Source organism: Vicia villosa, unplaced genomic scaffold (assembly GCF_029867415.1).
Source record: "Vicia villosa cultivar HV-30 ecotype Madison, WI unplaced genomic scaffold, Vvil1.0 ctg.001440F_1_1, whole genome shotgun sequence".
NCBI lineage: Eukaryota > Viridiplantae > Streptophyta > Magnoliopsida > Fabales > Fabaceae > Vicia > Vicia villosa.
The window spans coordinates 38,913-60,722 of record NW_026705619.1 but is presented as its reverse complement, the minus strand read 5'-3'; the positions used below and the strand labels follow the sequence as shown (position 1 = coordinate 60,722).

Sequence of the window (21,810 nt, the reverse complement as noted above, 5' to 3'; positions counted from 1 at the left end):
TATGGTTGACGTACCAGATATGTGAAGAAAAAGTGATTGCAATGGTTTTGGTCTTTCATTCTGAAAAGTATCGAACGAGAGCCCTAAACACATATCGCCTGCGTATTTCGTTATTTTTTTAGGAGTTGGAGGATGATACATGTTTAGGGCTCTTCGTTAGGGTTTTGTGTATGTTGTTTTAGTTTTAATAAGCAAGTGAAACTGAAAGCTACAAGTTAAGATATATATATATATATATATATATATATATATATATATATATATATATATATATATATATATATATATATATATATATATATATATATATATATATATATATATATATATATATATATATATATATATATATATATATATATATATATATAATAGAGTAAACAATTTCACTCTGGTTAGAAAACATAACTAAGGTGAAAAATGACTTATTTTTGGATAAAAATAAAATATGTAAAAATGAGCCACTTTTAATGAAATTAAAATATAAGCTGAAGTTGTTGGGATTCGAAGCATGTACCCTGAATTAGCGTACCCCTCAGTCTCCTTATAAAACTGAAAAAATAAATTGTTCTTATAAAAAGATAAAAAAAAAATTGTGCGTACATGTATTATACCTCGCTTTTTTGTTAAGCGAGGTAACATCTATTGGAACAAGATTTGGTTCTACAAAATGTCTCTGAGTTTTGATGATAATAGTGAATATGTTTGTATGAACAATTTTGTTATACTAATGTTTGTTATGTTGAGTACTTAACAAACATGTTCTGATTCTGATGAAAAGGCGTGGCCAAAACATCAGAAGCTATCAAGTTATGTTTCCGCGCTACAAGTTCTGATGAACAGTAGCAAAGCTTCAGAAGCATCTAAAGTCATTACTCTAATACGAAGTCTGAAGAAACCATTGTGAAGACCAAGTGCTGAAGACTCTGAAGATGTGGTTCTGAAGACTCTGAAGACTTGAAGCTCTAAAGACTCAAGTTTCTGAAGACAAATGGTTCTGAAGACCAAGTGCTGAAGACTCTGAAGACGTGGTTATGAAGACTTGAAGCTCTGAGGATCCAAAGCTTATTTTCTTTTCTTCCAACTCATGTTGTGAGCCTATGAAGTTCAAGAAAAATAGAAGATAACATTATGTAATACGAGGTACAAGGTACAAAGCAATGTTTTGTACCACTACCAAGAAAGGACAGATGTTGAGTACTATCTTGTCTCCCACTACGTTCAAGCCGCCAAACTTCTGGAAGTTGCAGAACTTCCCTCCAACAGATATATTATTATATTGCCTATATAAAGAGCTTGAAGACTCAATAGAATGCTGCTAATTCACGATCATATCCATTCTTGAAATACTGTTCATAGCTTTATATTATTAAGTCTAATTTTGAAATATATTGTTTACATTCAACTTGTGTTGAAGCACTTATACTATAAACATACTTTGATTCAAACAGCTGTTTGATTCTGTCTCAAGAGACCTATTGGTCAGTAGTCTTGGGAAGTTTAGGACTAGAGAGTCTTAAAGGTTGTCAGTCACATGCGGTTGCTTCTGCAGGGTTAATCACTTGCGGGTAGCTTGTGCAGGGTTAGTCACTTGCGGGTAGCTTGTGCATTGTAGTTAGTCCCCTGTGGTTGCTTGTGAATTTTTAGTCACTAGCGGTTGCCCATGAAATTGTAATCAGTTTGATTATAGTGGATTAAGACCTCGATTAAGAGAGGCGAAATCACCTTGGCGGGTGGACTAGACTAGCTTGGGAATTTCTCAAGTGAACTAGTATAAACATACCTTGTTCTTTCCTTCTTGCAATCTATAGTTATTATCAAGAGTAAAAAGTTTGTTGTTTAAAGATGGGAGTTATTTTTTATTAAAGTTTTGTTTGTTAAAAATCCTATTCAACCCCCCCCCCCTTTTTAGTGTTTTTTCACACCTTCAACATCGTTGTCATAAAATGTATTATTTGTAATAGTGAATAGTACCAAACTCTGAGAAATTTCTTGGCTAAAATTCTAGCCCCCATATATTATCAAAAGATAAATTTAAATATTTTGTCATCACCAAATGGGGGGAGATTGTGAAGAATGCATCTTATTTCTAGTTCAATTTTGATGAAGACAAAACTATCAAGGAAGAAAAGTGTTAATTCTCTATTTTTATGATTGACATTTATTTTGGTAAAACTAACTTGGCAGCAACATATTAATCAAGATGTTCTAACATGTAGAGAAACATGTTGAACAAGATTTCCTATCATGATGATTCAACATCGTGTCTGTTACAGCTGTGCAATTAGATATATTTGGTGTATAACAGATTCTGAATATTCTGGGAATATTATGCTATCCTATGTGGCGTTCAAGATTGAAGAATCAAAGATTTTGTTTTAATTTAAAGATATTAGGTTTTTCTAAATGTTGATACATTTTAGGAAACCCTTGATTGAAGGCTTACTTTTATGGAGAAGATTAAGCATATTTTTTAGCAGCTTCCTTGCTGCATTTTTAAAGCTCAAATTCAGTCCAAACTATGCATATAAATAGAAAGCTACAAAGCTAATTTAAGCGTGGAACATATACTGTGATTGAGTGATCATTTTAGGGTTATGTGTTCATGTTAATTGTGAGCCTCTCTAATATCATCTTGGTATAAGAGAAGGACTGTCTCTATTGAGTTGTAAGTTTTGTTAATCACTCATAAGAATTTAAGCATTGAGTGATTGTGTGTCTTTGAAATGTAACTTCTGAAACATTCATTGTTATTATAGTTTCATCACTGGTGTGATTGAAAGGGAAGTGAGAGGAGTCTCATACCTAGGTTAGTCTTAAATAGAAGTTAAGCACATGTAGTGATTAGGTGAATAAATTGTAAACTGGAGATAGTTTGATGAAGGTCTACAAACCGATACTATTTAGTGGATTTCCTTCCTGCCTTGGTAACCCCCAAAGTAGGTGTTATTGTACATCGAACTGGGTTAACAATTCTGTATGTTCTTTTATTTTCAGTATTCTTATATGTGTTTACATTGTTCATTGTGATTTGCTCAGATATTAGTGTGTCGACATCTCTTAGGATATATGATATCTGCATACCAGAATTTCAACTGGTATCAGAGCAGGCATCATGCTCTGTATCTGGGTGAGATTCAGGGAAGATACTTTCTGGTACAATGAACAGGGAGAGAGGATTTGTGAACAGACTACCCATTCTTGATGGAACCAACTATGACTATTGGAAAGCTCGTATGGTGGATTTTATTAAATCCATGAACATCAAGGCTTGGAAATTTATATTCAAGGGATGGGATCCATCAATGGCTAGAGATAATGATGACAATGATAAACTAGCTCAGAGTAACCCTAAAGCATTGAATTCCCTGTTCAATGGAGTGGACAAGAAGATCTTCAGACTGATAAGTAGCTGTCCTGTTGCTAAAAAAGCTTAGGAGATCTTGAAGACTGCTCGTGAAGGAACCTCTAAGGTGAAGATGTCAAGACTCCAATCTCTAAACTCGACATCACTCGCACCCCAACACCCTTTTAATAATTTTCATTTGAGGTAACTACAATCTGAACAAAATTGTTCCTAGTTTCATAAATTTCACACATTTCTTACAAACAGTGATTTCTAGTCCGCAAAAAGTAACATCTTATTCACTAAGGTAACTCCAACAACAACCATCTATATTTGTTAGGTGCAAAATTGTGTTAATATTTGCTCTTGTATTTGGTACCTTTCGACTATTTTATTTGCATATTCTTGGATCCCCGTTTATTTTGAAGTAAATAATAGTATTTTAGTTAATTTAGATTTCGTTTTCTGTTAACCTATTTTCTAGTGTTTTTTGTGCAGGTTTTCTTTTGTGGATGGAACTTGAGGCTTGGATTGATGAAGGAATTGCAAAGACAAAGTTTCAAAGCGCGCGACGCGCGCTGAAATGAAAAATAAAGTTCAAAATCCACGGGCATCCGCGCGTCGCGAGCAAAGGAGCGCGCGATGCGCGCCTTAGGGCGGTTTGATCATTAATGAAGGGGGCGCGACGCGAGCTACAGCGCGCGACGCACGCTGGACGGAATCTAAATTTTGTATTTAAGGGATAGTTCTGTTTTTGAGACATGTTACATCATTTTGAGAGCCAAGAAACCCTAATACAACTGTAGCAACATAGAATCGAAGAATCGGAGAATTGATCGTCGAGAAATCACCGTGGATGCTTGTTATTCTTCCTTCCTTCTTGTGCAAGCTACCATGTCTATGGATAGCTAAACACTTTTGGTGTCAAGGCTTTGATATAATCCTCCTTACTTTTTGTATGTTTTTCTTATGAATATTGTGTATGAACAAGTTATTAATCAATATAGATGATCTAGTTTGTTTATTCTTGAATTTTTATGGTTTAAATGTTTGTGAAATACAATATTTCAATCTTGATCTAACTCTATCATCTATCAAACATTAAGTCTAGACATATAATTAATGGTTGATAATCACTTTGTATCGGTTTATAAATGTTATTTGTATTGTTCAATCGGTTGAGAAATTGTTGGTTGAACAATAAGGTAAATCTTGCTATAACGTTGCGGAAATGAACGGTATAGACGAACGATACGTGAAGTATTGATTGATAACGAATTCATACGCATGTTTGTTGGAAGACATACAATTTTAGGTCGATTTAATTAAGTCTTGATACTTTTCTTTAAACTTAGAACTTTCCTAATTTTAATCTTTGCTACTAAACTTGTGAATGATCTTTTACCAAACCAAACCCAAAGTAACTTTAACTCGAGACAACATAAACTATAGAACGGCGGTGATATCGCACCAATCCCTGTGGAAACAATAAACTAAGAGTACTCCAATATACTTTCAATAATATTCTCATTTATATGGATGATGTCATCATCAATGGAAACTCCACTCATGCTGTAACACCCGTATATTTTAATTTTTAATTTAATTGGAAATTGAATTAATAATTAGAATATTTTGGTTTTATGAAAATAATAGGAAAATGAATGGATTATGGCATTGGGCCGAATGTGACATTAGTAAGAAGGAGGTGTTATGTTAGTAAGCCCATTACTAATTATAATATTATTTTTCATAAAATAACAAGGAATTGGGAAAGAAAGAGCAGAACGTGAAAAAGAAGAAGTTGAAGGGAAGAGCTGAGGAACACAAAGAGGAACGGAAGAGGAAGAGACCAAAATCAAGAATTTTGCTAAGGTAAGGGGGGACTCTCCGGTTAGCATTTCTTATTGTGTCTTGGATAGTAACATTGATTAGGGATATTGTCTAGATCAATTGGATTATAGGTTAGATTTAGGGGGGTTATAATTGATGAAATTGCATAGATTATTGGTTAATAATGTGTTGTTTTGATGTGTGATGATGAATAATGATGCAATTGATGATTAACTGTCTGTAAATGACGTTTGTAATCGATTTTAGACCTAGTATGTGTGAAATCGCAGGGTCTATCGCAGACCTGAGAATTAGTAAAATCGCAGGTCATCTAAGCGGAGAGGGGTCCGCTAAGCGGAGGACCCAACCTAGTTAGCTTCTGTCCGAGGTCGCTAGTGGTCCGCTGAGCGGAGGTCTGAAGGAAGTTCGCTTCTGCCTCACGTCGCTAGTGGTCCGCTGAGCGGACCTTGCTGTGCATAAAATTGTCCAAACTTGAAAATGACGTATCTTTTGAACCGTTGGTCTGTTTTTAGTGTCGTTTCGAATACGGTGAACCTCATGAGATAACCTATGTGTATAAATGATGAAATGAGGTGTAATTCAAATTATTTTGAAACATGAATTTATTTCTTGATGAATGATGTATTATACATATATGTGATGAGATATGTTAATTACATGCTATGTTTGAAGTAATAATCATGTGATGATTTATGAATTGTATGATGATGATGATTGGGTGATATTTGAATGATGTTAATATATATATTTAAACATACTTGATGATGATGATGATGATGATGATGATGATGGTATAAGTATGTTATATATGTTGCATTCATTCATAGTCATTGTTGAGGGATGGATCCTGATGATGAGAGGATTCAGTGAAGGGCATAATTCCCATTGTGTGGAATTTGTGCTGGCAGGGTCGTATCTTGAAGATGTTGGATCGGTCGGTGGGTTATTCCCATTGATGATGTTTGGTACCACATGCATAGTGTCAGTTCATTCATATGCATGATGTTCATAACATGATTGAACGTGTTTCAGTGTTATGAAATGATGATATGTTGGTTGTGTATTTGTAGAATTGTCTGAAATATAATACAATTGGGTGACTAATATAACTATGACATGTTATTATTTATGATGCAATAATATATGTTAATTGCGATGAGACTCACCCTTACACTATATTTTTCAGATTGAGGATAGCGGCTTCGACTCGGTGAGGATTAGCTCATGGGTCTTCGTTTAGTTAGCGTCAGGTGTCATGCTCTAATAGATGTAACACTGAGGAACGTTATGTTTTGAAATTAGTTTAATAACTATGTTTTGTTTTGAATTAATTTTGAGAATTTGTGGTATTGATGATGAAATGTTATTTTGCATGACAGAGATAGATAATTGTTTATTTTATTATCAATTGTGGCACCCTTGGTTGTATGTACTCTGATTTAATTATTATTTGTCGCGGGGGTTTAGAAGGGTGTTACACATGCCATCAACAATTTCATCAAAACTTTCCACAATCACTTCCCTCTCAAAGACTTAACCCCCTAAACTAATTCCTTGGCATTCGTGTTCAGAAATTATCCCTTGTTTCCCTTGTCTAACTCAAAACAAATATGTCCACTGCTTTCTCCTTAAAGCCAAAATGCAAGATGCTAAATACATGGCACATACAACCAAACTATCCATCTATGATTCTCATGAATTTGATGAAACTTCCCTTTATAAGTCAATTGCTGGATGTCACCATCACTCGTCCTGACTTAGCATTTATAGTCAGTCAAATCATGCACAAACTCAAAGTCTCATTGGATAACAGTCAAAAGATCCTTAAATACTTTCAAGAAACTACAGACCATGGCTCAATCTTAAACCAACAACTAATCTCCCTTTTTCGGGGGAACAAGATTAATATTAGTTAAAAAGTTAGTTACAAAATCAATTTGTTAGTTACACTTCCAAATTGATTCAATTAACTTAGTTTTGTTGTGTTGCTTGTATAACAAGTAAAACCCTTTGCCATATATGTTCATCAATTGTAAAACCATCATAATTCAATCAAATAATTAGGGGTGCCAAAATGGATGGATATGGATTGGATTGTTAATAGATGGATCAAAATGATTCATTAGTCCATTAACAATCCACTTAAACTTCCTTAAAAATATCCAATCCAATCCATCCATTAAGAATAAAATTCACCAAATCCATCCATTTAGATCATTTTAGTGGATGGATATCCATCCATCCAAAAAATTAATTTAAATATATTTCTAGAAAACTCGATTTTACTATATTTTCAAAAAACTTGATTTTACTATAATTTTGGAAAAACTCGATTTTACTGTATTTTCAAAAAACTCGAGTTTACTGTATTTTTGGAAAACACAATTTTACTAAATCTTCAAAAAAACAATATTTTACTGTATTTTCAAAAAACTCAATTACACTGTATTTTCAAAAAACTTGATTTTACTGTAATTTTTGAAAATACAGTAAAATCGAGTTTTTTGAAAATACAGTAAATTCGGATTTTTAAAAATACTGTAAAATCGAGTTTTTCAAAAAATACACTAAAATCATATTTAAAAAAAATAGTAAAATCAGGTTTTTCTCAAAATACAGTAAAATTGGGTTTTTAGAAAATACAGTAAAATTGAGTTTTTTGAAAATACAGTTAAATTAGGTTTTTGAAAATACACTAATATCAATTTTTTCAAAAATTTCAGAAAAATCGGGGTTTTTCCAAAAATACAATAAAATCAGGTTTTTCTAAAAATACAGTAAAATCGGATTTTTCTAAAAATACAGTAAAATCATTTTTCTAAATACAGTAAAATATAGTAGAATTGGATTTTAAAAAAAAAAGTAAAATCGAGTTTTTTTGAAAATATAGTAAAAGCTGTTTTTTTGAAATTACAGTACAATCGCGTTTTTCAAAAATACAGTAAAATTGAGTTTTTCAAACACACAATAAAACCAATTTTTTTGAAAATATAATAAAACCAGGTTTTTAAATGATGTAATGGATTTAAAATATATAATAACAATAATCTATTGGATCATTGAAATATGATGGATGGATTGGATTAATCCATATATATAAATGGATGAATTTTGTTCAATCCATTAACTTATTTTTTAAAGGGTTAAATATGTTTTTGGTCCCTATAAATAACTCAAAATCTTGTTTTAGTCCCTATAACATTTTCGTTCAAAGAATGATCCTCATAAAGTTTTCCGTCTCCAATTTTGGTCCTACCGTTAACTTTCACTAACGGAAGCTGACGTGGCACGCCACGTGGAAGACAACTTGGCAAAATTTTTAAAACGCATTAGATTGAGGGGTTTTAAACCTCCTCTAAATAAACCTAGAAAATTTTAGGAACAAAGTTCTCACAGACATTTCATCAAACACCTTATACGCACCATTTAAAATTGCAAATTCATTAACAAATTCCATTAAAGCCTTCACAAATTCAAACCTGTAAACAATACAAACCGAACCAATTCCATAGGAACCAATTCCATTAGCCACAAATTAGCAGAGACATGGTCATGCTAATTGGCGTCAACTTCCCAAAGAGAACCGTTTTCTAATGTCATTTGCTTCAGAATTGCAGAGAGTGCTTCACCGTCATTGTTCTCTGCAAATATTATATCATCCTTGGAAACAACATTTTCAATATGCTTCTCATCATCACCTTGATGAACGTCCCGCTTTGAAGCCTTGCCATCTTCACAAACACTTCCATCCAATCATCTTCATTGTCATCAACTTGTCCTTGAGATGCATCAACACCATCAGCCACTGTCTTCCCTTCAATGTTTATGACTTTTTTCTTAGGCTGATAATTCTTACGCCTCGTTGAACCACCATGCTCACTACCTTCTAGAATTTCCAAGGTAGTTTCATAGCATGTTCTACCGAACCATCTACAGAGATATCATCTTGAGGGAACGATGTTCAAACTCAAGTCCTACGGAGGAAGGATTCTCGAATTTGAATTTGCATTATCCTCTTCGCGTTCCAATGCTTCCCACTCTTCCAAATTGGAAACATTCGAACCCCATCCCGGCAAGTCCTTCTCAGGCAACCTTTTAACATTTAAGGTTTGCACCGAAGGCGGGCTTTCTTTGAGAAGTTTTTGTTCTGTGAATCTGAGCCTCCAAAGTATAAGTCAGAGCCATGAGTTTGATATCAACATCTGATAGAGTATGTAGATCACCAGTAACCCTAGCAAATCTGACAACTACAACCATGTCCAATTGGTAAAAAAATATCCAAGTTAGAATTAAAAAAAACATCTTTGTATATCAACAAAAACATCTCCATGGTTTGTATAGTAAACGGAAGAAAAGAAAGTTTATGCCGAGAAACAGGATCACGAATTTCCTCCAAAATCTCCGGGACAGACACAAACTTATCACCAATACTATAAAGCTTCTCTCCACCTGCAATAACATCATTAACGTCAACAATGGCAACCCATATCCCATGACTGTTACGTGCATCTTCCAAAACTTGTTGAGTCTCTAAAAGTGGTGGCGGTTGTTAAGGTGGCGGTGCCTCCTTCTTCACTATGTTACTCCAGCATGATGCTTTTGGTGGTGGCGGTGTTGTTTCTGAAGCTTCCTCCATGATTCACGATTATAGTACTGTAGGTAATATTCAAATGTACTCATTTCAATGTATTAGATGTAACGTGAGATTAATATTGGTATTAATCCATGGTCTAATGGACTATATCAATTAATTTGTATTGTTTATAGGTTTGAATTTGTGAAGGCTTTAATGGAATTTGTTAATGAATTTGCAATTTTAAATGGTGCATCTAAGGTGTTTGATGAAATGTTTGTGAGAACTTTGTTTCTAAAATTTTCTGGGTTTATTTAGAGGAGGTTTAAAACCCCCTCAATCTAATGCGTTTTAAATTTTTGTCAAGCTGTTTTCCACGTCCGTTTATGAAAGTTGACGGCAGGACTAAAATTAGAGACGGAAAATGTTATGAGAATCATTCTTTGAACGAAAATGTTATAGGGACTAAAACAAGATTTTGGGTTATTTATAGGGAGCAAAAACATATTTAACCCTTTTTTAAATGGTGGATGGACTGGATAGATTTTTTGGTGGATGAATTGGATGGATTTTGTGTAAATGGATTCAATTGATACCCCTACAAATAATCAATTAATTCAATACTAATCCTATTGTTTCAATAATTTTTGAAGAAACCTTTTTTTAAAAAAATTGAATACTTCTTTGTGTTTCTTAAATTCTATTTAAATATATACCTTTTTTTTATTTTTACAATATTTGAGAAAACGTTAGGGGTGATCAAAACCAAACCAACCCAATAGAAAACCGTAAACCAAACCAAACCAAACCGAAACCGCAAAAAACCGCATTTGGTTCGGATTAGTTTGGGTAATCTTTTAACAAAACCGCATGGTTCGGTTTGGTTTGCGGTTTGTATTTTATAAACCGAACCAAACCGAATCAAACCGCATTATGTTACAACCTAACTTTTACTTAACTCACATCCAACCCAAACTTAAATCTATAATACCTTAACCTTATGATTACGAACAATTTTCCACATACATCTTCCCTCTTTTTCTATAATATTTACTCTCTTATATTCTTTCTTTTTCACCTTCTCATTTTTATGCAAATGTTCCCTATTTCAGTTTCGTTTTTATCGCACATCTTCTTCTCTAATCTCTCAACTCTTTTGTTTTTTCTTTTTCACATTCACTAATCTCTCGGATCTTCTATTTTTTTGTTTCATTCTAATAATTTTTATATCATTTTATACTATTATTTTATGTTTATTATTCCATTTTTGTCTAATTTAATTTTTACATATTAAATAGAAAGTTATTGTCAAAATATGACGGGTTTTGTTGTTATTTGATAGTGTATGAATGTCTAAATACAAAGTTATGCTATCATCTATATGTATATGAATGGTTCAATAAAATATTTCTAAAAAACCGAACCAACCGCACCGAACCAAACTGCATTAGGTTGGTTTGGTTTGGTTCGGATTTTTTTTAAAAGCCAACCGAACCAAACCAAACCGCACAATTTTTTCTCTTGCGGTTCGATTGATTTTTTTCGTCAAAACCGCCCAAACCGCACCGCGATCACCCCTAAAAAACGTGATGATACTAACACTCCCTTAGACTCTATTTATAAGATTTTATAAGATATGTTAGATATATATTAAAAAAATAACTCGTGATTAGTTTAGTGCGAAAAACCTCAACCTTAAGGATTTTTTGAAACTTCTAACGTAATTAAAGATTTTAACAATTGTGTGTTGAGAATAAAACGGGATTTTCCATGTGTTAAGAATTTTTTATTTTTCCACGAGGATATGCTGAAGTTGACCGCTATGTATTTATATTCAAACTTGATTTGGGAATCCACCACACACGTTCACGCCATTGTTTCTTAAAAACACATGTTATAATTCTATTGTTTTTTCTCAAACATCAAAAGGGTTTTAAGAATGATATTTTGATTAAAAAATATTACTACTAGTAGCAAACAAAAAAATTATTCTATCCATTGCAAAACAGCATATTATAGGGGATGCATTTATCCTTTTAAAGATGAAGTAATTTAGTTTTTTTTTTTTTTTTTTTGACAAAATGAAGTAATTTAGTTAGATATTAATTATAATAGAGTAAAACATGATGAGACAATTTTCATTTTATGTGTTGAAACTTGAAATTTATAATTTTCAATTTAAAAGAAGAGTATATTTAAATTTTTAATTTGTATAAACAAGGTTTAATACTTTGTGTCTCATATGGAGTTCATTTGACTCCTTTAATTAAAAAAAATATCTTTTAACTATTCAAAATGTATCATGTGAGTCTTTCTCGTCTAATTAACGACAAATTTAATGATTGATTTTTGAATTTCTTTATCGCTCATTAAATAAAAAAGACTAACATAATACATTTTAAAGAGTTAAATAATTAGTATTAATATTTTTTTAAGTTAAGAGAACAAAATAAACCTCAAGAGTTAACATACGAAACGAAACTTATAAACAATGATTGGTGTATTGAACTAAAAATAGTTTAAGGAACAACTACTTTTATTTAAAGGATTTTGATAATAACAATATAATTAATAATAGTTAATATTCTAATATGTTTGGTATCAATTCGTAGAATATTTGCAATCATCAACTAAACTAAAGATACGAGCCGACTTCAAAAGAAATGATCATACATACAAAATATTCTCAAATACTACATCATAACAATTATGCAAGTAAACTCGTCTCAAGGGTTTGTCTAGGGGTGAAGGCTTGAGTTTTGAGAGTATGCTTCTTTTAAGGTCATGAGGAATTTTGTAAACTAATTATATTCAGACAATTACAGTGACTTTCAAAATTTAATTTTTATCATAACTAATTATAAACTATATACACCCCTTGCATGATATTTGAATTCCATATATTTGAATATTTTAGTTAATCATATTTGAACCTTAAGACACATAAAGTACACGTATATTACCTGCTACTTTTTCTTTCTTTTGCGTCATATTTCCAAAAGAAAAACCACTATAAATGCACTAACCATAGACCTTCATAAACACATCTCTCCAAGTACAAATTTGATACAAAATAAACTAAATTCTCAACCAGTTTGGTCACTAGCTTTCTTTTGCTTTAAGCCATGGCCTCAAAAATTTTCTTAAGGAGTTTGGTTATAGTTTCCCTTTGTCACATCTCTAGCCCTGCCAGGCTCTCTTGGTAAGTCTCCAAAGTTTTTCTGTTTCTAATTTCTAAACATTTTATATTATGAACTAATATTGTAGTGTGACATCAATGCAGGAGCAATAGAATGTGAGAATCTTAGCAAGGAAACATGTTCATTTGCTGTTTCATCTAACAGCAAAAGGTGTGTCCTCGAGAAACAATGTGAAAAGATCAGGTGAAGAAGCATACACATGCAAGACATCAAATATTGAAACTGATATACTAAAAGATCACATTGAAACCGACCAATGCATAAAAGCTTGTAATTTAGACAGATTATCACTTGGAATCTCATCAGATGCACTTCTGGAATCTCGTTTCATAGCAAAGTTATGTTCTGCACAGTGTTACAAGACTTGTCTAAATATTGTTGATCTTTACTTCAACTTAGCAGCCAGTGAAGATGTGTTTCTTCCTAAATTGTGTGAGATGAAAGGTCGAAATGCTCGCCGCATAATGTCGGAATTGAAAAGCTCTGGTATTGTGGCACCAGGACCTGTGGATCAAATGTTGTTTGCAGCATCTCCACAATCATTTAGTTCTGTCGAGTTTGCAGCATCATCTCCACAATCATCTAGCTCTGTCGAGTTTGCAGCTGAACCTATGGCAGCAAATCTATCATAAGAGTGTTATGGAATATCTCTCTATCTATGGGAATGGAGAAAGGTAATATGTATGCAAATGAAATAAGATGAATAAATTGCTCTTAGTATCATCTTTATTTTGATATTCCGTATCAATTTCTATATTTGTAATTTGATCTGTTTTCCTTTTAATTTGTGTGTAATTTGTTTAATTGATTATAATTGTACCTTGTGTCCAGTGTCCACCCTTGTTTTAATAAAAGACATTACATTATGTTTTTAGTCCGTGCAAGTTGGTCAAAGTCAACATTTTGTATATATTTTGAATCATAGGTTAGAAAACTTAAAACATAATTTTTTGAAGTTTGATTTGAATCAAACATAAGGATCATTTGAATAAAAAATCAACCTGAAATATGGATTTTGTCATTGACTTGTTGATTCGAATAAAGAATATGTGTGACTCGAATCATAATGCTCCTTCATTCAAATCACAATTCTTCTTGACTCGAATAATGAGCGTAATTTTCAAAAACCAACCATAATTCAAATCATTCATTTGCTTGACTTCAACCAAGGTACCAAATCATGATTCTAATTAAATTGGCAGTTTTCATATTTTATCACATTGATTCAAGTTATTCTTTCATCTTATTCAAATCATAACAGTTTGATTTGACTCAAATCAACTGTTCATTTTCCCACCTTTTGTGTCTAACCTCTAACACATATATAACTTTTTTTTTTTGTCATTTCTAATAGAGATAGAACAAAGGGATAAAATTGTTTGAACCTTTTCTAAGAGATAAAAAACTTCATCACAAACAAAACTCATTTTTAACAATTCTAATGAGAAACCTATGTGTGTTCTTTCAGTCACAAACACATACAGACTCTCTATCCAACTTTGAGAAAAACATCCTAGAATATTGTTCTTGTGAGATTAACTGTAGTGTGTGAGATTCTTTCTAATAACTATCATCTTCAATCTTGAACGAAGAATCTCCATTATTGGTACTCAACTCCAAAAATTAAGTGTGAGTGATAGATACAAAGTACATTGAGAAAGCTAATTTTTTTTTTTGTAAAGTTCTTTGTGTATCAGGATAAAGATTCTCTTAGTGTTTATGAAATCATGATATTGACTTCCAACAAAGTGAAAGATTATTCTTTCCTCTATTTGAAGTTGTAACCAGTTAGCGTCTGGCTATATTTGGTTAACACCTGCTCCACTTACTTTAATTTATTGAATACGAAGTCCTGGTTGATCACAATCCTCTTGTTTTCAGCATCAAACAACTTGTAATCTCCAGTAGGGTGATACCCCACTAGTATCATCATCTCCCCTTTGTCATCCAACTTCTTTTTAGGTTGGCCCGGAGCATGTTGATATGCCACGAAACCAAAAACTCTCAAATGGTTCATATTCAGTTTGAATCCAGACCATGCCTATTCCGATGTTATCTTCTCAAGCTTATTTATAGGACACTTATTCAACAAATAGGCAGGTGTGGATACTGCTTCTCTCCACAACTCTTTCGGCAAATTCTTCCCTTTTAACATGCTTCTCACCATATTTATAATCGATTGATTCTTTGTTTTAGCAACACCGTTTTACTGCGGTGTATTAGGTGGTAGTACCTCATGCACTATCCTCTCTTCATCGCAAAACTTCCCAAAGTCATTTGAGACATATTCGCCTTCACCATCCATTTTGAGAACTTTGAGCTTGTGACCACTTTGACGCTCAACCATGGACTTGAAATTATTAAACACTTCAAATGCATTACCTTTTCTGTTGATTTGGTATTTTTGTAGCTTTCTACTACAATCTTCAATAAAAGTGACAAAGTACCTATTACCACCACACAAATCAATTTGCACCGGCTCACACGCATCGGAATACACCACCTCAAGGTGATGCTTGGTTCCACAACCTACATCCTTACTGAATTTACCATTGTGTTGCTTCGCTTGCACACACTCTTCACAAATCTCCACTAGTATGTTGATGAATGGAAACCCGATTACCATTATGTTCCTTTGCAATGCGTTGAGATTTCAAAAATTGAGATGCCCAAGACGGTAATTCCACAACCAGTCTTCTCAACTTGTCATTGTAGCAAGACACCTATGCTCCATAACCTTCAACTTAATCTTGAAAGTTTTATTGGCAGCCGTAAGAGCTTTAAGGACCAAAATCTTGTTTGCATCCATAACGCGAAACGTCTTGTCTTCCATGTGAATCTTGTAACCCTTCTCAAGCAATTCGCCGATACTTAGAAGATTACATTTGATTCCAAGAATGTAAAATACTTCTTTGATCAAGGAATTTCCACCATCCCTTTTCATGATACATACATCACCAATCTCATCGGTCACTAAAGCGGTGTCATCTGCGAATTTCACTTAATTCTTTGTGGATTGATTGGTTTTTACAAACCAATCCTTCCTCCCCGTCATATGCGTAGAACAACCAGAATCGAATTACCATTCTTTGTTGCATTGGACTTCTTCTCTCAAACTCATCCTAACATTTTCTTCCGCAAACGTTTCTGCAGCGTTCCCAGAACTTCTGCTTCTGCATTCACTTTCCGTGATCATAACTAAGAGTGTATTATAATCATCCACCTATTGTCTAGCGACCTTGGCTTCATCTCATTAAGATCCCCTATGTTTCGCGTTGCATTCTCTTGGAAAATGATCGAACTTTTGACAATTGTAACTTTGTGTCTTGATTATGTCAAACTTTCCTTTTTCGCCTTTAAAGTTGCCTTGACCATCATTTTTGCTGCAATTGCTCTCACCCTTTTGACAAGTCGAACTCTTTGAATTTTGGGACTCTTTTCCACAAAAATTCAGAAAATTCCATTTACTCTTCATGGGCCATTTTCCTTTCGACTTCTTGTTCTTCTCATTGAACCATGTTTGCAAAGCAATCTACGTCTTTACCTTGTCATTACTCCTCTTCTCCATCCTTTTCTCTTAAGCCTCAAGAGAGCTTTGAAATTCCTCTTTGCTCAATGTCGCAAGATCCTTCGATTCCTATATCGCCACTACAATATTGTCAAATCTTGTCGTCAAAGAACACAAGATCTTTGACACAACATTCTACTCGGAAACAGTTTCTCCACGCGCCTTGATTTGGTTCACTAATCAAGTAATTTATGTCACGTAATCATTGATTGTCTCATTTTTCTCCATTTTAATCAATTCAAGCTGACGTTTGTGAGTTTGTAACCTTACCGCCTTTGCTTTATCAGCTCCAACATATTCCTTTTTCAAAATTTCCCACGCTTGCTTCGACGGTTCGCAATCACCAACCTTTTCGAAGTTGTCACTATCCACACAGTGATGGGTCAAGAACAACGCTTTGAAGTCTTTTTTCTTCTCTTCCTTATGCGTTGCTCGTTGTGCATCAGTTGCACCTTCGACAAGAGGATTTACCTCATCTTGATCACTTAAAGAACATCTTGCTAGCCAAACAACACCTTCATTTGCATGCCCCATTTATCGTAATTTTTCGAATCAATGGTTGATATGTAGGTTTGTAAGGACTCTATCATTGGAGACATAATTCATCAAGTGATACAAACTTGAGACTATAACCGGTTAGTACAAACAGTTAACCGGTTACAGCTGATACAAACTGAAAATTAACTATCAGGTGTAACCGGTTAACGCTTATGCGTAACCGATTACGCCAACTTCAAAAGTGTTTTTTTTTCTTCATTTTTAGAAGTATTTTTCACTAACTTGTAACCGGTTACACTCTGTATTAACCGATTATAACACTTGAATTACTTAATTTTCTCTTTTAACAAAATCCACTCGAGAATTTATATTTTATGGAGCATCTATTGTATGTAAAATATATAACTTTGAATTCATGTACCAAAAATATTAGAAGCTAGCATAAACACCTCCTTGTTCAAGGGATGCAAAATTTTAAATGGAATGGTAGGTGTTCCAAGACGGTTGAGAAAATTTTCTAATTCAAAAAGATCGAACAAACAATCAAGGGAGGGGACTTGAAGAAGAAGTTTCTGAAAGTTGTTTCAAAGTAGTTACAAACCATGTGGCATTCATGCAAGGAGGGGGTTAATTTATGTTTATCTACAACCCATATAGAATCCTTCATTCTTGGAGGAGTTTCATTTTCCATTCAAAATATAGACTATACACCCCCCCACACATAAAGGATAACAATCTAGACTTGGTACAGTGACGAGAATGATGTATGTTTCTTCCTATAATTAATACATATAACCACTTGTTTTTCAATTCTTATTTTTTTTACTGCATTTCTATTGTTTTATCTTGTCAATAGACCTCCTAGTTGTTTCCAGACATAATTTTCACTTTGTTAATTTGTGATATGAAAATCACGTCATTAATTTTCTGTTTTTTTTATCCTACTCTGCCATGTCTACTATAACTACAAAAGCATTTGATATATGTATAGAAAGTTGCGACATAATTTTCACGTTACAAGTTGTGATGTGAAAATCCCGTCACTAATGAGCTTCTTTTTTTAGTGTGCTTTGATGGAAAAAAATTAACTGCATACGGTTTGAAAAATTTGGTTTAGTTTTATTTAATCCAAGATTTTGTGGAAGTTGATATGCAAAGATATTGATTGAAGATAAAATGAAACAAATATTCAATGAACAAAATTTATTGGATTTGTTTTATTTAAAAGATTTGAGTTTGAACTTAATGAGGAGATCTCAAATCTTTATTAAAGAAGATTTAAAGTGCATTTAAGTTTTGGAAGAGTTTCTTTTGTGAATCATTTACTTGAGAATTTAAAATTCGAGAAGTTAAAATTCGTATTTTTATCAAATAAAGACAATTATTGAATTTTTTTAATGAATATTTAGAAGTGGTTGTATAAATATCCGTGGAAAGCAACATGTTAAACCTAATGTCACAGACATCATGTCTCCGACTACATGCGTAAGGCTTATTGAAAGTTATATTACTCTTTTGAGTTTTGTATTTTTTATGTTCGACTAGAGATAAGTGTATTACAATATGTTTGTTGTTTAGAAAAGATTTTCAAATTAAGATATATAAAAAATTATTGTTTAATAGGGACAATTATTTATTGTTTAACACATTTAATTTTAACACATTTAATACCATCATATAATACCATCTATTTTTAACACATTTAATTATTTATTAAATAGTACAATTATTTATTGTTTTCAAAGCATTTTATAAAGAAGGTAACCTTACCCAATTTTTTGAGTTGAATAAATAAAAATTCACTATGTTTAATAGATGAAAATGAAAACATGCAACAAAAGAAGTAAATGGAAGGAACTCTAAACAACACAAATTATTCATCTTCATCCATTATTAGTATCCAAAACACACACCCACCAAAAATGTCTCTTGCAGCTCAAATATATTACTTTTTTTGTCCATACCTATAGAGCGATATTCCAAAACACTTCTATGTAGGTACAAACTTCATTATTAGTAGCACAACCTCTTAATTTCTTTATTCTTTTAAATTAATTAAACTCCACATATTTTATTTCTATGATCCTTAATATCTATTTTAAATCAACATAAAAAGAGAAATCAATCCAGTCTATTAAAATCAACAAAATCAAAATTTAATGGTCGTGATTCATTGTTCTCATTTATCATAATAACCAAGTGTTCTCACTTGAGTCGTCCCCTATATATATATATATATATATATATATATATATATATATATATATATATATATATATATATATATATATATATATATATATATATATATATATATATATATATATATATATATATATATATAGTGGTTGATCCTCATGATTTAATTTGAATAATTCAGTTAAATAAATTGGTTTCTATAACAAAACTAGATAACTCAAACCAGATAACTCGATCTCTAGAAAGATCACAACACCTAACAAATTTTAAAATTTCAAAATATCATAATTTTACAAATTTATTTTTTAAATTCAAATTCTAAACTTAATCATAAAACCCAATAAAATAATACAAAATACAAATCAAAATAATTTTTAAGTCTAATTGAAACATAAATTAAATAATAAAATAAATGCATTGTTTAATAAATTTAATTTTAAGGAGGAAACATTGTTCCAAATAAATTATGAACAAACTCTACTTATATTTTAATTTTATAGTTTATCTGTCGATTTTCCAGAATCGTCGTTCGTCATTTTTTTACTAGCTTTGGTTAGTCTATCCAGCTCTCACTAGTTTAATAGCATATCTGACCCGACAAACAAATCAGACCGACGACCCTTCCGATTCCCAATTTGACTGGTCAGTCCAGTTCGATTTTTGAAACACTGTTTCAAATTTCTCTTTCACTTTAATATTTTTGTTAATGTCTCATATTTGATAAACAATTTTCATTATAAATATATTACTTTAAATAATATTAATTCTTATTTTTAATATATTTAATTTAAAATATTTTTTTTATATTTAACCCACCAATATGAATTGTTTAGATCCGTCCTTGACCGTATAGTCCAAATTTGAGAGACAATGCAGAAAAAGGACCATGAAGCTTTTGTGAAAATATCAACAACTTGTTTGGTTGAGTGAATAGGCATGAGATGAATGATTTTGACAATCTAAAAAGTGTTTCAAATATCAAACAGGTATAAATCAATGTCATCGAAATAACATGGTGATAAGGGTCCAAGATCCAAAATACATGGCGATAAAGACATTTCTTTTCTTGACATAGGGAGGTACCCATGTTTTTTAATACACACTTCAATAGTGTCTCTCAGTTTTGTTTTTTTAGTAGCTACACATATTTGTCCCTTTACCAAGTTCATATTGTTAATATTGTTTATTGGCTAATTTTCATAGACAACTTGGATACTTGATGAGAAAGATGTCTTGACATGTTATGTGACTTCCTAGCGCGCATATTACACAAATTGTGTTACATGACTATTTCACCATTTAGTTAGAAGTTTGTTCTAGTTGAGTTCGTTCAGAAGATTGAGAAGATGGTTTTTTGGAAGAAATTTGTCAATCCAAAACAGTTTGGAAAAGATTTATTAAATCATAAAGATGGTTAAAAATATAGTTGTTTACTAACATAATTATAACATAATTTTCACATCGCAAATTTGTGACATGAAAATCACGACACTAATTTTCTGCTTTTTCTGACCCTACTCTGCCATGCCTGCTATAACTACAAAAGCACTTGATATATGTGGGGAAAGTTGCGACGTGATTTTCACGTCACAAATTTGTGACATGAAAATCATGTCACTAATGAGTTGCCACACATTCTTCTGTGGCATATTCAGTCACGTCGCACAAAACGGTTGTGACATGATTTTCCAAGTTGTGACGTGAAAATCACGTCACTAATGAGCTTCTTTTTTGTAGTGTGCTTTGAAGAAAAGGATTTAATTCCATATGGTTTGAAGAAAAATTTGGTATAGTTTTATTTAATCCAAAATTTTGCAGAAATTAATATGCAATGATTAAAGATAAAATGAAACAAACATTTAATGCACAAAATCAATTGGATTTGTTTTATTTAAAAAAATTGAATTTACACTTACCGAGGAGATCTCAAATCTTTATTAAAAAAGATTTAAAATGCATTTAAGTTTTGGAAGAGATTCTTTTATGAATCATTTACTTGAGAGGTTATTATTCATACTAGTGTGTATACCCGTGCAAGGCACGGGTTTAAATTTAGTATGATTGATCCCGATTAATATGACTATAACGAAATTCAAAATAACTATATATATAATGATTAAAGATATACTCACGGTCTTGGATTGTCTCCGTGCGAGGCACGAGATAAAAGGATTCAACAAAATTTTATACATAATAAAAATAATTTCTCTCATTTCAATATAAAAATATTGTTCATATTTATCAAATAAATCATATGATTTCAAAAAGTTTTTATTATTTAACATAACATTTGTAGTTTGAATATTTATTACAAAAAAAAAAAGATAATAAGTATGTTTTGGATTGTCTCCGTGCGAGGCACGAGATAAAAGGATTCAACAAAATTTTATACATAATAAAAATAATTTCTCTCATTTCAATATAAAAATATTGTTCATATTTATCAAATAAATCATATGATTTCAAAAAGTTTTTATTATTTAACATAACATTTGTAGTTTGAATATTTATTACAAAAAAAAAAAGATAATAAGTATGTTTTGGTGATCACATAATAATTATGAATTTTTTA

General features: G+C 31.9%; 2 pseudogenes; one reads left to right on the top strand and one right to left on the bottom strand.

Moving 5' to 3' along the window:
* Positions 1 to 8,755: 8,755 nt before the first annotated feature.
* LOC131635172 (RNA-binding NOB1-like protein) lies at positions 8,756 to 9,836 on the bottom strand (annotated as a pseudogene).
* A 3,062-nt stretch (positions 9,837 to 12,898) lies between these two features.
* LOC131635183 (uncharacterized) lies at positions 12,899 to 13,806 on the top strand (annotated as a pseudogene).
* Positions 13,807 to 21,810: the final 8,004 nt, after the last annotated feature.